Below are 18,604 nucleotides of genomic sequence, written 5' to 3'. Positions count from 1 at the left end.
TATGTTCGTAAAAAACTCAATCAATCTCAAACTTTTAACTCTCACAAGGTGAGGCCCTACCCATTCGAAAAAATTATTTTTCATAATTTGCTAACACATGTACAAATAAGTCAAACATCATAAATTTCACAAAATTTCGACAGCATTTCGCATTGGTCTCTGAAGTACACGAAATGAAAGTGATTAATCATGATCACAATCAAGTATGCATCCAGAGAACAACACAAATTAGCCTCAATCGAAATTTTATGAAATTTATGCGTAAACCTCAATGTACACATTGCAGCAAATTATGAAAAATAATTTTTTCAAACTGTCCAATCGGACAATTCAAGATTTAATACAAACGATTAAAAATTTAATCATTTGTATTAAATCTCAAACGGGAACTAAGTTTCGCTCACTGTATACTATAAGTATTATAAATCTACATATATAAAATAACACTGCAACAATAATATTCAAAAATAAAATGCAATGAGAATTATTTAAAATGCATATATCTAATAATAAATATAATTTTATTTACTAATTTTACAAATATTATTATAAAATTTTAAATAAAATATAACAATAGTCTAAGACTAAAACTATAATGACATTTATAAATTATACAAGTAATTCTATACATACAATGAACAAATATATACATACAATGAAAAACTAACCTTCTCTAATTGAAAGACGAACTTTGATAGGAAGTCTAGGGTCTCCGCACACTGCTGGCCAAATGGGAACGAAGAGCAAGTGGGACGAATCTCAAAACGCTGCAAATGGGGATGAAAACGAAAATAATCGGTTCAAAACGCGTAAAATCAACCCATAATTAAACCCCAATAAGTTTGATGGCGAAAACCTTTCGAAACTCACCTGGAGGGGGTCGGAAATGGCGTCGCCGGCGGGAACTCTCGCGGAAACGATGAACAGCGCGAGGGTTTCTGCGTTTCGCGCAGAGATAACCTAAAACTTAACGTCGGGGGTTTGATGTCCGACGTTAAGTGACGTCGGGGGTGGGTGGGGCCGACGTTAAGTGACGTCTGGCGCGCGCTGGTCCGACGTCAAGGGACGTCTGTCGAGCTGGGGGCCGACGTCCTTTTTTGAGTGACGTCGGGGTATTTTTTAACAGACGTTAAGTAACGTCTGCCCACTCCAGGTCAGACGTTAAATATGTCTCATTATTTGCAAAAATGCCACCGCTCATTTTTAACGTTGGGCTTTTTTTAGGCAGACGTTATTGGGGTGACGTTAAAGGCCTTTTTTGTGTTAGTGTAATGTGACCCCTGTCCTCGCTGCTAGAACCATCACCTTCCTCTGGCTGACCGCCCGAACCCCGGCCCCCTCCCCATTATTGTTATTTACAAGGGAGCTTGAATCGGATGACCCCTGATTGAGTGACCCCTCCATCTCTGACAAGCTAATCGAGAAGGAAGAAACTGACCCACCGCCACCCCGACCAGATGACCCATCAGAACTTGACAAACTAACGACATCCATTATTACCTGAAAAAAGCGAAAACGATCGGCGCGTCGAGTAGAGAGAAGCAAGAAAGTGTGAAAATTACGTAGACCACACATCGCTATTTATAGAAAATTCAAGTGCCACGTGGCAACACCAGATCCACATGATCACATGACGATCAACGGCTGAAGCAGCACGATGCTTCACCTCCCCTCTGACAGGCACGATCTACGAAGCGTCATAATTGTTAAAGGGTCTCATCGTTTCACTGATCCTCGATTGGGCTTCTCGCTAAACCTTTGTCGCTTCGTCTCCAACATCGCTCAAGGCTTTGGGGGCTTTTGTATTGTATGGCCCATCGTCGGACCACCGATCAAGCGGACCAAGGACAAGTGGTTGTAGGCCGCCCGCTATAGGCGGACCTTCCCCTGAGTTGTTGATGTAACAATCTCTCCGGAGTGCTTTAAGGGGGCTCGCGACCAAACTCCCCATGCATTCATTTCCAATTGAACTTTGTCTCCAACTCTGTGGAGACATCCTCATTCATGAGGACAGCTGACAAGATGCACGATCCTTCGGTCAGGCGGCCACACCAAAACCTGGATCAGTGGGAAAAGTTAATTAAGATAATACAAGTCAGTAATCAAGTTTAAAAAGCAATTTGGCCATTATTAAGAAATCCTAATCATGGGCCCATACCAAAAACTATAAATAGAGACCCAAGGTAAGTTGTTAAGCACCTTTAACTCGCATTTATTATAACATTTATTGCTATATCCCGATCGGACTGGAAACTGACTTAAGCATAAGAGCCTTTTAAACAGGTACCCCGATCGCCCAATCAACCGAGCGGGAGACAACTAAGGAATCGAACTGAAGAAGGAATTGAATATTTAGTTGAGAAGAACATTAGACAAAAGAGCTTAAGGGTAATTTAGGAAAATAAACTATTACTATGCTTTGCTAAAAATGAAGATAAGTTTCACAATTAGTCAAAATGAATTTGTTCAATTATAATTGTTTATTCTGCATGCTTTATAAAATTAAGCATTAAGTGGATTTTATGCTTAGTTTTTAATTTCATTTTAATCATCTCCGTATTTGACATATCATACAATTTCAGTGTCGTTATTCAATTCATATTAATAAAAAAAAATATTAATTATAAAACTACACCATATTTTAATATCTTATATTAAGTTTATTTTAAAAAAGTTATGTGTTAGGTGTGATATTTTTTGATATCTAGTATATGGACATTATTTAGTTTTAGTCTCTTGATATTTGTTTTCGTTAATTAAGTTTCTCTTTTAATTTATCAATTTTGGTCCTTATTCTGTTAGTTGTATTCTCTATTTGAAATGTTAAATATTTCATTTTCTTTCTAATAAAAATATTTAGAAATTGAATTGATTAGTTTTTTTTCCATCTCATATTTTCAATTTTTTAAAATAGAAGTTCTCAAAAATTATCCAACCCTAATTTACAATTTGTAAATGATTTTAGATTTTATGGATAGGATATATAAGTTTTTCCTTTTTTTTTTAGTAAAAACCAAGATTGAAGTTGGTTTGTTATTTTAGTTTTATAAGTAATTTAGAACGTCTTTTGCATCAATTCATTTTATGATTTTAATGAATAAAGTACATTAATATTTTAGTCTTTTTTTTTAAATCTAACTCTATTTAGTCACATAGCAACACTAAACCGAATTAAGTGGAATATGATAATTTAAGTTAAGCACGAAACCATCCACATGAATTATAAAGGACAAACTTAGTCATAATTCATATTGTTTTTTAATTAAAATTGAGCCTTTTTTTTCCCTTGAAAAATGTATAGAGACAAATAATACTAAATTGTCTTTCAAGGACATGTGCCCTACTCAAAGCTTGCTATAAGGTTATAAACTAACAGACCTAAATAAATTTAGCTATAAAGAGCACGAGCAACAAGTGCTAAACACTTGGACATTAAATCTTTTATATCGTGTTCCAGACAAAATCTCTTAAAATTAAAAAATTAATTTATTTAATTTTATTTAAGAAAATTGAATTTTTTATGTCGTGTTCCACACAAAATCTCTTAAAAATTAAAAAATTAATTTATTTTAATTTTATTTATAGAAAATTTGTCTTTGTAAAAAAAAATTGTCAAAACATAATTTTCCTTATAACAACAATAATAATATATGCCTTATTCCTAGCCCGAATTTCCAAAAAACATAACAAATGGAACAAATTGTCAATCCATTGATACTTCGCGAGTAAAAAACTTGAAAAGTTTAATACTGATAGCTAAATGACCTTTTAACATCAAAACCTTATGCTTACCAAACAGGATCAACTGCAAGGATTCTAGAGTGTTATCCTATTATACTCGATCACAGATAAATTCATGAAACCAATGTTTAAAAAATAATAATAGTCATTAACTAGGTTTAGATACTTGGTTAATCAGATACAGGTTGAACCAATAGGCCCTGTTTTATTTTTATTTTTTTTTAATTTCAGCTAAGGAATAGACAATCAATATTAAAATAAATATGAATTCCATTACATAATTGGAATGAGTGAGAATAATCAACAAATGTCAAGATAGACATAGTGAAGACACAGTGAGATGGTTGAAGTCGAGTGCGGTTTCTCTGCTAGGATAAAACATACTGAGCTTCTACTGGACTATTCAAACGATCTCATTTCACTTGCGTGGACCGGATACAATTGAATAAAATTGGCCATAAAATCCTGGATTAACCTCCGGTAGTTCCTACAACCTTTGTATAGAAAGTCTACTCCAAATTCACATATATTTGTTCCTTAATCCCCACTTATCTGTCACTACATGATTGTCATTTTCATTTCCAATAGCTTGAAATAATGTATAGATTTATTTTAATTGAAACAAGTTCATTATCGAATGGGTGGTTCACAAAGAGACTCATGATAATCAATTGACATAATAACATTTTGTGTACAAAAAGTGGTATTCAACTCCCCATTTGTTCGCACACAACTGCACAGGTGTACGTTGTAATTAGAAAATATCACTATTTAAAAATTTATGCACATTAAGAGTCCTTCAATTTGACTAAGGTTATGACTTGCATGGATTGGGTCAGTTGAATAAAAGTGGGCATAAAATCCTAGGTTAATATTTGGCAGTCCCACAACCTTTGTACAAAAAGTCCACTCCAAATTCCTACATGTTTACTCGTGAATCCCCACTTATCTGTCATTGCAAGGTTGGTATTTTCATTTCCAATGGGTTGAAATAATGTAAAGATTTATTTTAATTAAAACAAGTTCATTGTGGAATGGGTGGTGCACAGAGAGACACATGACAATCATTTTGCATGACAACATTCTGTGTACAAAAAGTGGTATTCAACTCCCCACTTGTTCGCACACACTTGCACAAGTATATGTTGTAATATGAAAAGATCACTATTTAACAAGTTATGCACATTAAGAATCCTTCAATTTGACTGAGGTTATAACCTGCGTGGATTGGCTACAATTGAATAAAATTGGGCATAAAATCCTGGGCTAATATGTGGCAGTTCCCACAACATTTGTACAAAAAGTTCTCTCTAAATTTCCACATGCTTGCTTGTGAATCCCCACTTATTTGTAAATTTATGGATTGTATTTTCATTTCCAATCGGTTCAAATAATATAAAGATTTATTTTAATTAAAACAAGTTCATTGTGGAATGGGTGGTGCACAAAGAGACTCATGGAAATCAATTTGCATGACAACATTTTGTGTACAAAAAGTGGTATTCAACTCCCCACTTGATCGCACATAACTGCACATGTATATGTTGTAATTAGAAAAGATCATTATTTAACAAGTTATGCACATTAAAAGTCCTTCAATTTGACGGAGGTTATGACCTGCACGGATTGAGTACAGTTGAATAAAGTTGGGCATAAAAGCCTGGGCTAATATGTGGTAGTTCCCACAACCTTTTTACAGAAATTTTGCTCCAAATTCCCACATGTTTGCTCTTGACTCCCCACTTATCTATTACTGCATCATTTGTATTTTCATTTCCAATGGATTGAAATAATGTAAAGATTTATTTTAATTAAAACAAGTTCATTGTGGAATGGGTGGTTCACAGAGAGACTCATGGCAATCAATTTGCATGACGATATTTTGTGTACAAAAAATGGTATTCAACTCCCCACTTGTTCGCACACAACTGCACAGATATATGTTGTAATTGGAAAAGATCATTATTTAACAAGTTATGCACGTTAATTGTCCTTCAATTTGACTGAGGTTATGACCTGCGTGGACTGGGTATAGTTAAGTAAAATTTGCCATAAAATTTTGGGTTAACATATGGTAGTTCCCACAACCTTTGTACAGAAAGTCCACTCCAACTTCCCACATGTTTGCTCATGATGCATCAAAGTGAAGCCATACTAGAATTCAAATTGTATTAGGAAAAAGAATTGAATGCAAAGGCATAGTTGGTATTCAATTTATAACAACCAACCCAAACAAAGTTTCTCTAGATATAATGCAATTGCTAGATGCAATGGCAGCAGAGAACAACACGTGACAACATTGAATTTCTACATAATTGAATGCAAATTTTGAGCTATTGCAGAAATGCATATGCAAATGTAGATTCTCCAATAATGGCAAAACCTACTTGCACATGTAACTAATGCAATAGAGAAAAAGAAACACACGCATAACTTGAATCCATTGTTGAAAAATGGCAACATTTAAAGCATAATTTGGACTGCAGAGTTTGGTCTATGATAGCAGCAACACACCCACATTTTTTCACTAAAATGCAATGCGAATTTAAGATGGAATGAAACCACTTGGAAGCAGATGCCAGCATCTAGTTCAACGACAATGGAAAGCAGAAAATAGATTCAACTAGCTTCACACTACTAAGAATCATGCACGAATCTATTTATGATGCAGAATGACATTAGGTAGATGATATGCATTGCAGATGAAGGATGAATTGGGTCCTAAAAGGCTCAAGATGCAAAATGACTAGAATGAAAAAAAAAACTAGGATGCTAATGCAGAATTTTAGAATAGTTCAAGATGCTAAAGTAAATTTATGAATGCACTACATGAATCAAATAAACTAGCTACTACAGGAAAATTAAAATTAATGCAAGGAACCATAAAATGCAGAAACGTAAACAAAGTAAAAGTTTTTCAAAATTTATTTAGCAGAACACTTAAACCAGACACAAGAATAATGGTTTGCTCATGAGTTCATCTACACTCAAGAAGATATCTAGGCAATTTGTGCTCACTTTAGGGTCACTAGGTTTCCAGGAGGGAACATTGATGTCTGTAGGTTACGAACCCAAACTCAAACCACTAACTAAAGATTGCAAAACTAAATTTAAAACTGGGATACAATAAAGAGAATTTAAACAGATTTAGAAAATTAAAGCTGAGAAACATAAAATGCAAATAAACTTAAATAAGCAAACTCAGAAACTAATGAGCCAAATTTGAAACTGAAAAGCAAAATGTATTTCATTAGATGCTAAGAAAAATTTAGACAAAGAGAAGTCTAAGAATTAAATTGGTGCAAGGAATCTAACTTAGATCATCCTCGACCATTTTGTGCTTGTGGTTGATGGAAATATAGCTACTTTGGACACTAGGGAAAACTCAATCTTGCCGGCCACTTTGTGCTCATCGGAATGTGAGTAACCCCTATACAATGACTCTCAATCTTCGCTCACACCGGAACACAAGAAACCAAGAACCCTAACTTTAGTATTTCTCCCTTCAACATTGTTAGGGCTATCCAACAAAACCTAATTCTGCCCCTTTTAAACCCCTTACAAGAAAAATCAGAAAAAGAAACCCAATTCCTTACATCTCGAATCAAAATCACAAACCTTGAACCCTAATCATGGCACCCTAGATCAGCCTTGCTCTTCTCGTTTGTCCATTATTATCTACCATGCTCATGCTCCAATTTGATCTCGAATCATCTCCATCCATCACAAACCAACATGCATCAGCCTTGATCTTTTCCTTTGGGTCAGATTTCGTGCATCACCATTCACTCATCAAGCTTGGATTGTGTTGGATTGCTCCTTCGTGCATCAGCCATTTAGTAGAAAGATGGGTCATTCTTTAACGAAACAGTGTGTTACGGAGAAGGATTAGGTCCAACTTGCACAGAGCGCTCTCTTGCATAACATCTTTAGGACAATTCACTGATTCGAGCCCAACATCTTTGATTCAGCATTGTGGTGCAAATGGTCTTTCTGCAATAAAAAGAAAGTTAAATCAAGGTTCAAAACCTTAAAACAACGATAAAAGGGTATCCTGACAAACTAACTTATTAAAAAGGGAAGTCTTAAAAAGAATAAAACCAAATGCAAGAAAAATACTTTTAAAAGCAACCTTTTTCTCAAATTTTTATGAAAACTCTATTTTTTTAAACAAATATTAAAAACTACTTAATTAAAGAAAACCTAGTAATTATTTAAATTGAAAAGAAGTTTTAAAAGCAAAAATAGTGAAAATGGAGTGCTCAACAAGAGTTCATGGAATACATCATCTATACCACAATCATGTCTATCCAACCACCACAAATTATCAGCATACAATCTCATGTTAGTATTCAACCAACTAACCAACCATGATTCATGCATTTACTCATACCAAGCTCATCAATTCCGAGTCCCATTATGTTATATAGAATATATACCAGGCATCATACATAAACTTTTTAAAGCAGCAAACCATCCAATCATTAGAAACATACACGTATCCAACCAACTCTGTCAATCTAGCTCAGGCTAAAGAGCTCTCACTCGGGCGAGAGGAACCCTCGCTCAAGCTACCAACTCTCGCCTACGCGAGATTGCACATAGGAACGTTGAGGTCTCGCTCAAGCTAGTCCATCTCGCTCAGGCGAGTGGCCTTTGCTTAGACAAGCCCTCAAAACAGAGAGGGGGTGAGTTGCTGTTGCTCTCGCTCAGGCGAGAGCTTCTCGTTTTAAACGACCACCCAACTCGCTTGGGCGAGTTTAGTAGAACCCACATGCTCTCATGCGTGCCAAACTAGATTCAAACAACACCATGAGCACAACAGTATATTAAACACATGTTCAACAGTACATATCAAGCACCCATAACATAGACAGATCCAATCAGGCAAATAACGTAAAAATAGTGAAACCCTACCTTTCCCTTACCTAGAAAGATGCTATCTAACAACATAGGCAGCCTATAGAGGAGCACCGCAGCTCCAGGAACAACTTGGTGAGCTGAAATACTAACACCAGAACAAAAACAAGGTTACAATGATGAACTCTAGTTGGAACCACGAAAGTAAAGCTAGAGAAGAGAGGTATGCGTTGAGGACCAACTTACATGGGATGAAATGGAGTTTAAATAGCTCGACGAAAAGTGGGGTCAAACCCTAGCAAAGCTTTATTAGACAAAAAGGAGTGAGAGAAGCATCTGCTTTTACAAAGTGAACAAAATGAAAGGAACAAGTGGTTTAAGGGGTCTTGGAGTACCCCAACAAACACAAAATGCCCACCAAAACATCACAAAACCTACTCACTGACGATTCTCTTCACTCTTACACATCCTCACACGCATTAGTAATTAACTTAACAAACTCAATTGGCGCTTCACTCACCTGAAGACGCTACAAAAACATAGTTAAAAGGGAGCGAGATTTCCTGGAGTTCGAAGAAGACAAAAATAGGGAAGCAGAGAAATAAAAGGGAAACAAAGAAAGAAGAAAGAAGAAGGTAAAGGGGAAAGAAAGAGCAACCAAGAATCAAAACGACATAGGTTTTATCCTTACCCAGATTCCTAATTTTGCTTCACCATAGGATGAATGTTTGTTTCATTTGTTTTCGTTAATGCTATTAAGACAAATGTTGCAATTGTTTTGTTTTCAATTTCATTGATATTGTGTTGTGAATATTACTTGCTTCGTTTTGATTCATTCTTTTATCCTCACTAGCATGATTTGTAATTGTAATTCGTATCACCAATACAAACACACAAAAAAGAATAAAATTCAATTCCAGATTACTTCAAAATCTAATTGCATGATTCCAATTTTCAATTTGAAACAATATTATTGTAACATCCTAGGCCTATATACTTAGAAAATAAATTACAATTTAAACAAATTCAAATAATAATAATGTTCCCAAAAACATGGGAAATTCAAATCTTCAATGGTGGTAATAGAAAAATATTTCAAGACAACTTATTACAAGCTTGATTCCAAAAACAACTTAAAAGAAAATTAGAAATTTTCTTCAAAACCAATTCCTTAAATAACCCAACAGTTATTCCTAGCTCTGTCCCTATGCATCGCCATCAACACTTAGATCATCGCCAACACAAATAGAAAGGGTGAGCTAAATAAATACACGTAATAAATAAAGATAAATACAACTCACCCAAATCAACTTAGCCATTTTCTCATTTATAAAACATTTATACCATGCCACCATGGTCTCATAGCCTATATGAGATGAGCACACACACAACCATAGTCTTCGGGATTCCAATGCTTCCACGAACCTACCCGCTTATGGTCTGACTCTACGAATCTCTCGCTCGTAGTCCAACTCTACGACCCTCCCGTTCGTAGTCCAACACGCGTGAACACCTCTTATTATGAACATCCCCGCTCATAACAACCTCAAGTGTGATCATGGAACATACGAACATCCCCACTCGTATCCCACACAAGAGTACATCTAATACAAACTCTCCATTATATCTATCACGCGTTTCCACTCCATTACGAACCTCCCCGTGCAAGCATACCTCAGACTATTAACACTCCATTTTTCAGTATTTTTCCTTTCTAAAACTTTCTTCTTAGTTTAAATAAATTATAGTTTATCTTTAATTAACTAGTTTTTGTTAATTGCTTAGGAAAAATTAGTTTTCAATAAAATGTTATAAAATGTAGTTTTAATAGAGTTTTTATTGCATTTAGTTTTATTCCTTTAGAATTCCCCTTTGTATAATAAATTAGTTTTGTTTGCCAGGAAGTCCGTTATTTTTGCTGATTTGCATGTGAGCCCTTTAATCTTATGAGCAAGGCTTCCATCCAAAACGCGTGTTTCATTAAAAGTGTGGGTAGATCCCTTGCTGCTGAAACCGTGATGAAAGAACAAGATTGATGCTATATCACAAGAGTCTAATGCGCGAGAAAATTTGATCAAAGGAGTCATCCATCTCAAAGGAAACCTGATTCTGAAATCTGACGAGGTTGATGCATGGATGGATGAAGGCTGATGCATGAGATTTGGAGGCGTGATCGGGGGCACGTGATGAACGAGTGGAAGGATCAAAGTGAGATCAAGGGTGTTACGAATTGGGTGCAAAGTTAACAATTTTTGGTTCGAGAGCAAGGATTTTTTTTTCTTTTGGTGCTTCAACCACCATATTGTTTGTGTTGAACTTTAGTTGTTTTGTCGTGGAGTCATGATGTGTGATTAGTTTGAGATATCTGATGTTCAAATAAGTTGTAATAAATCATTACTTTTTTCTTCTTCTACTGTTACCATGTATCATTCACTTCACTATTAACTTTTGTCCTTATTTTGTGTTTATTGTGTCTTTAAAATTTACAACCATTTCAATTCACGATAATTCTTAATCCATTACTTTTAGTCAATTCACGATAATTCTTAATCCATTACTGTACCGTACCTAGCCAAACTCAACCAAGTAAACAGTGTGCATATCGAAACCGCCTAGTACCCAGGCTAGGCCGAGTTAGCACTTCACATCACCAACATAAGCCATCTAGTCAAGTAGCCGGTCGAGACCGACTACTCCAATAAACTTAAGCCAACATCGTGCCCCACATTCAATAGGTCTCAAGGGCCTGGGTTGGGGCCCAGGCCCATTCATGGCCCAAACTAGAGCCCAAGTCAAGACCCAGCCCATGAAATGGTCAAACGTCATTAATGTCCTATAAATACACGTGGACCCCATCATTTAAAGGTACGCATTCATTAATCACTGATTTGACTCTCTAAGAGCTTTGACTTACTTGAGCTTCGGAGATTCTTCTGCAGGTAGCCCCTCCTGGGTTCAAGTTGATATATATCGACCGGAAAGAGACCAACTGAGGAGATAGCGGACTACATAGTAAGGTGACATTTGTGCCTAACCTCTTATTTGTTCTCTGTAGAAACAATTACTTTAGTCAATTCACGATATTATGCAAAAAAAAACTCTAATCAATGATAATTCTTAATCCATTACTTTAATTCACGATATTCTGAGAAAAAAGAAACACTAATCAATATATGATACTTGTGTTAAGGAGAAGAAAAAAAGGAAAGCTAAATAGCTTTGAAATGGCAAATACGGGGTTTTAAAACCCCAGACACTTATAAGGGTTTCAAAATTCCATGCCGTAAAATGGTTTTAAACCTTATGCGTAATGGGGTTTCAAAACTTCTAGGCAGTATGAGGTTGAAATCCCAGGCAATACCAGGAGTTTTGAAAATCATTGGTAAGTTGCGCTAGTTCCAGGGAGGAACCTCGGATAAAGCCATTAGTGGAGTTAAACCCCATAAAAGCCAAAAATAACCCCACTGAAATAATTACTTTTGTAGTGGATGTTATACTGATATTTTTATTAAAATTACATTTTCATTAAATATATTTTGTTAAGGTTAGAGCTGGTTTAAAACTAGAACAAAAATTTTAAAAAAATTTAAGAGGTTAAAAACCACATAAATTTTTGATCTCATAAAATTTTAATTAATGGTGTTAATCCTACTTTTAAAATTTTAATTTTAATTTTAAACATACTCTAACTCTAAATTAAAAGTATTTAATAAAAAATATGAATTTTAATAAGAATATCACTATAACATTTATATAAAAATCAAATTTGGTCTCAAGTTGGAGAGAGACAAATTGCTTAATTTTTAAAAATTGAGACCAAATTAAACAAAAATAATAAATATTATGGCCAAATTCAATATAAAAATGTGATCCTGACATGATATTGAATTGACACATGAACATTTTTTAAAATTAAAAAATTAAAAAAAATTAAAAAAAAACATGAAATGCTAGTGTCTGTTCACAATCACAATCCGTTAATTATTTTAATAATGTTAGCGAAAAAAATTAAATTAAACAAAATTGACAAATATTATAATCAAAGAAAAATTAATGTTTGAGTATTTTATTTATTATTAAATAATATTTGATAATTTGAATGTTCGTAATATTATTATATGATTTTTATTTTTTTTTACTTGTGTTTTCTTTTGAAGGTTCCTCCTGCCATTTTTCCATGGATTCTGGGTCATGAGGCAACTGGTTGAGTTTCTATAGTTTTGTCAATTTTATAATGCTTTTATTTACTGAAAATTTATCTTATTCTCATGAAGATTCAATTTCGTAAATTTTGAATTGAAATAAACTACTTACTTTATACAGGTGTTCAGTAATAGACTATTTCTGGAAAATGATTTTTTTCTTCAAAAACATGTTACTAAAATAAAATAAGTAATTACTCCTACAGAAATATGAACTAAATGAGCACATTAAAAGATTTTGAATAGAGTTTGTACCACACCAAGCCAACTTAACAAATAATGATAAAACGATCACCATACCAAAGCATTCAAGTAACCGGCCTAGGCTGGCCTAACTGGTCAAACTGGTAACCTAGACGTCTAGAGGAACACCTGTCTAAGACAACACATGAGCAACACAAACCGCCAAGGAAAGTAGTCGATTTAGGCCAACAACCTCAATATACTTAGTAAATCAAAGCCCCCCGTGTTCAATAGGTCCTAAGGGCTTGGGTTAAGGCCCAGGCCCACTTACAGCCCAAGCTAGAGCCCAAGCCAAGGCCCAGCCCATGGGATAACCAAACATATTAATGCTCTATAAATACACGTGGACCCCAGTAATTAAAGGTACGCATTCATTAATCACAGATTTGACCTTTTTAGAGTTTTGACTCACTTGAGCTTCGGAGTCCCTTCTGCAGGTAACCCCTCCTGGGTCCAAACCAACATGTATCAACCGGGAAGAGACCAACTGAGGAGATAGCGGACTACATGGGTAAGGTGACGCTTGTGCCTAACTTATCTTGTTTGTTCTCTGGAGGAACAGAGTTGTTGTTAGTAGAAGTGGACGAACTGCATTTTGATATACACACTTGGGTCCCCATTGTTTAGGCTACGATTCTAACTTATGAAGTGGTTTAAACATAATATACGTATAAAACTGACATGTAAGATAAGTATTGTTTCTAAGATATGATTTTATTTTAACGTTTAAAGTAAAAATTTATCTTTATAATATAATCATGTAATTATTTTATAAGTTTTTAATTAATTAAATTAATGATTTTAATTAAATAAAGTCAAATAATTATTAAATTACATATTATTTTTCCAATATATTTAAATAAAGTAAAATTTAATTTGTAATTATTAATAATTTAAATTATAATATTATTTCAAATTAGTATCTTGAAATAATATAATATAAAAATTTAATTTTTTAAATTATTTTTTATTTTATTTTTTAATTAAAAAAAGTGAGTCAACATGGTAATTCGCGTCAGAACATTTTGCGAATTATCAAAACATATACAATAAATAAAAACAATGAAATGGATGAGAAATGTAACATCCCATTTAAATAATAACATAATTAAATAAAATCTTACATCGGATAATATAAAAAGCCAAATTGTGGAGTATAAGGTCACTCCTTACAGTTATCCAAGGTACTTTAAAAGAAAGGCTTAAATATACATCTGATCCCTATTTTTGTTTATTTATTCAATTTGGTCCCTATTTTCGTTTTATGTTCAATTAGGTCCTCATTTTCGTTAAATTGTGGTCAATTTGGTCCTTTTCACTAACGGTGTTTAAATAGTTAACGTTTTTGAACAGTATATGCTACGTGTCAACTCCTGTTTTTTTTTATTTTTTTTTTAATTTTTTTTAATTTTTTTTTAATTTTTTAATTTCAAAAAAATGGTCCACATGTCAAGTCACAGTTGTGCCACGTGTCAATGCTAGTGCCACGTGTCAATTTGTGGTAGTATTATTTTTTTTGTTCAATTTAGTCCTTATATTCGTTATTTTTGTTCAATTTAGTCATAATTTTTGTTCAAATTAATCAATTTTGTCCCTTTCAAATTGACACTAAATTTAATATCTTTTATACAAATTATATTAATATATTTTCTAAAATTGACCTTTGAATTTATTATTTTTTAAATTCAATTATAAAATATTAAATTTAATTATAAATTGAATAAATGTTTATATTTAATTGCTAAATAGAATAAAATTATTTAAAATATTATAAGAATATGATTATTAATTTTTTTTCTAATATTTATATTCTAAAATATTTTTAAAATTGATATATAAAATATTTTAAATATTCAAAATAAAATATTTTAGAAAATACTAAAGCTCACTACAAAAATAGGGACCAAATTGAATAAAATCAACAAAAATAGGGACCAAATGTATATTTAAGTCTAAAAGAAAATACTAAAGCTCACTACAATGCCTACAACCAAAAGAGTAAGAGATAACCATTATTCAAAATAAAGCCTTAAGGACAATACAATACACGGGCCTTAACCCTAAAGAAAAGCCCAAATAAAACGTGAGGTCCAGCCCAAGTAGACTATGCAGCGGAATCATCTCTCCTGTTGACCACGAGTACATCTCACATCTGCTCCCATCATTAAATTGATGATCATCGCAAAGGTAGAAGAACAACATACAAGGCAATCAAACAAGCAAAGGGTAAGCTAGAGCCAAAAAGATTTTATCATGCAATCAGATATACTTTCACAGTCCAATATACACAGATCATCCAAGCATGTTATGACCTCGAAATTAATACATTAAGACTCGACTCGACTCATCCGGATACATATAACCTGGTCGGATTGAGCGGATGCTTGCACTTGTGGTGGATACCTCTTCTCACCCCTGAGCTATGTGTTACAAGTGTTACAATGAATCAATTCCTTCACACACAAGGTTAACCCTTGATGAGTTTCAGGCCTCCTGCTACTCTCACCACAAGAGTCAGTCTGCTCTGAGTGAGACTAACTGACTCCTTAGAGTGTCAGTATGCAATCCTTACCTTGAATCCTTACAAGTTATATAGATGGGGCACCACTATGAACACCCACTAACAGGAGCCATGAAATTATGTCCCGACCACTGAAGCACGAACAGGAAGTCTCACCTAGAGACTCAAGGATTTACGTACTGACAACATACCAATCACATTCCAAACAAACAAATAATATTGATCATGCATTTAACACCTCACGCCATCCTTTGTAACCCATCCTCATTCATATTCCATGTTGATTTCATACCATCCCATTCTTCTCAATTTGGGGATATAGAACTTCACCTCATACCAATACCATGCCATCAATGTAACATTATTATTCATACCGAATTCATGACCACATATATAACCAACCATTTCATTGAAATCGCATGCCAAGATTTATCCAAGTTCATCATTCACAATCCATGAATCACATCACTCATGCAAATTCATTCATCTCATACTTTATAAATGCATACCAAGACATACATATATCACAAAATAGTATTCATCCCAAATAAATGAGTGCCAACGTTTAAGTACTTTCAATTCCATACAATCAAGTACAAATTGAGGGACCTTGACTGCTTTAGGGGTCTTGGCACCCTATGGGTCAGCCTTTTAGGCCCAATAGTGTGGCCGCCCTTAACATTAGGGCACTCAATAAAAGTGGGTCTTACCAGAAATATCTTAAAGATATGAATAAATTCTGTGAATATTTAATAAGTTAAAAACAACTTAAGAAAGAGAATAAAGATTTGTGTCCCTAAATAAAGTAATATCGATTACCGGAAAGAATAATGAAATTAAGTTTTTAAGTTATCTTATGAATTACGAGTGTTTTAGTTACTTAAAAACAAGAGTCTGAGTATGAAAATGAGTATAAAGATGGGGACAAGGACGAAGAGAGATGAAAATTACCTATACTCATACATAATTTAAAAAATCATGTATTACTCGTACATATGTTAGATGAGTATAAAAATTTTCGTTAAAATCGAGACAAATTTAATCAATATTTATCTCTCATCCCTATTGTGCAGATGACACAATAGAATCAATAGATTTTGTAAAGAAAGTATATTGAAAAGGAAGAAACTAATACGACATATGAGAAATCGTGGATGCTTAGAAAACAGAGTCATTCAATTGAAAGATTGAAGGGTTGGCAGATGATGAAGTGTTTCAAGAGATTTTGATAAGTTTTGATATGATGACAGGGTTGTGGAAAGTGTAGGGAAGGATGTAAGTGAAGTTAAAAAAGGTGATGTGGTTATTCCAGTTATCCTACCAGAATGTGGGGAGTGCATAGATTGCAAATCAAGCAAGAGCAACCGTTGTACTAATTTCCCTTTCAAGGTGTCTCCCTGGATGCCTCGACATGGTTGCTCTAGGTTCACTGACAAGAATGGAGAGATCATATACCATTTTTTTGTTTATTTCAAGCTTCAGTGAGTACACTGTGGTGGACATTGCCAATATTATCAAGATTGATCCACACATTCCCCCTCACAGGGCATGCCTTCTTGGATGTGGTGTTTCATCAGGCAAGTTTCTTTAACAATTACTTTCCACAGACAAAATCTAACAAATATTTTAAACACATGTTTTATCACCAGTTGAAATTATTGCTCCACACGTCTTTTACCCATTATATTTTTTTAATTTAAAATCTTTATTAATACCTTCAAAGTTAATTCCACACCAATATTAATTTTTCTTTAATAAAATTATGTGACAATTAGTAAAGATGAAAAAATTCTCAATTATATTAATTATTAATGGAGTTTGAATAAGACTAATGTAATTAAATTTATTGGATTAAGACTGTTATTTTTTTTATTATACTAAACAAAATATGTCAATATTTGTTGTACTAAACCAATTGTTAATTTTTAAGCTGAAAATAACAAAGTTATCTTATATTAACAAATCACACCGTTGTTTTAATCAATGTTATAAAGTTCTGCTTCCACATGTAGGGGTAGGTGCTGCTTGGAGAACTGCTGGTGTGGAACCAGGGTCTATAGTAGCCAATTTTGGGCTGGGATCTATTGGATTGGCAGTATGAAGTCTTTCAACAATGTTTTCTTTTGTTTGTAACTTCTGTTTCTGTGCTAAAATGCTTGTTGCAATTCGTTGGCTTCATAGGTTGCAGAGGGAGCAAGACTTTGTGGAGCAACTAGGATTATAGGTGTTGTAGGTGTTGACGTCTATCCAGAAAAATTTGAAATTGGTAATGCACTGTTTGTTTAGTAACATCATAGTAACCATTATATTGTTATTCAAGTATGAATTCTGACTTTTATGGTTGTTTTTCTCTTTCAATCAGGAAAAAAGTTTGGTGTCACAGACTTTGTCCATGCAAGAGAATGTGGGGACAAACCTGTGAGCCAGGTCTAACCTCTTGGAGACATCAATCTTTTTTGTTGAAATTCCTTTCTCTTTGCATGTGATGAAATGAAAAGATTAAAACAACTTTCATTGATGTAAGTTCAATGCCTTCACTATTTCACTGCCATTGTATTCAAATGTGGGTGCTAAGCAGGTTATCATAGAGATGACTGGTGGGGGAGCAGATTATTGCTTCGAATGTGTTGGCATGGCATCAGTGGTGCATGAAGCATATGCTTCTTGTAGAAAGGTACATGCTACACTGTCAAAATTTCCCAACAGTTAGCAGACTAAACTATATATTGACCAATCAACAACACTCATGAGCTCCACACAGACTTGATGAAAGCATGAGTTGCAAGCTGATGATTTTGTGTTCAGGGTTGGGGATAAACAATTGCTTTAGGAGTGGACAAACCAGGAGCCAGGATAAATATCAGTTCCCATGAGGTCCTTCATGACGGCAAGTGCCTCATGGGATCCTTGTTTGGAGGTCTCAAACCCAAGTCTCATGTACCTATTCTCCTTAAACGTTACGTGGACAAGGTAAATTATGCAATTGCTTTTACTTCTCTTTTCAACAACGCTGTCTGTCCCATCAAGATTAAGATAT

General features: G+C 34.1%; 1 pseudogene; it reads left to right on the top strand.

Annotated features, from left to right (window-relative positions):
• The first annotated feature begins 1,657 nt into the window (after positions 1–1,657).
• On the top strand, positions 1,658–18,277 carry LOC114165243 (annotated as a pseudogene).
• Positions 18,278–18,604: the final 327 nt, after the last annotated feature.

The sequence above is a fragment of the Vigna unguiculata genome, chromosome 10, assembly GCF_004118075.2.
Source record: "Vigna unguiculata cultivar IT97K-499-35 chromosome 10, ASM411807v1, whole genome shotgun sequence".
Taxonomy (NCBI): domain Eukaryota; kingdom Viridiplantae; phylum Streptophyta; class Magnoliopsida; order Fabales; family Fabaceae; genus Vigna; species Vigna unguiculata.
This window is presented reverse-complemented; position numbering and strand designations above follow the sequence as displayed.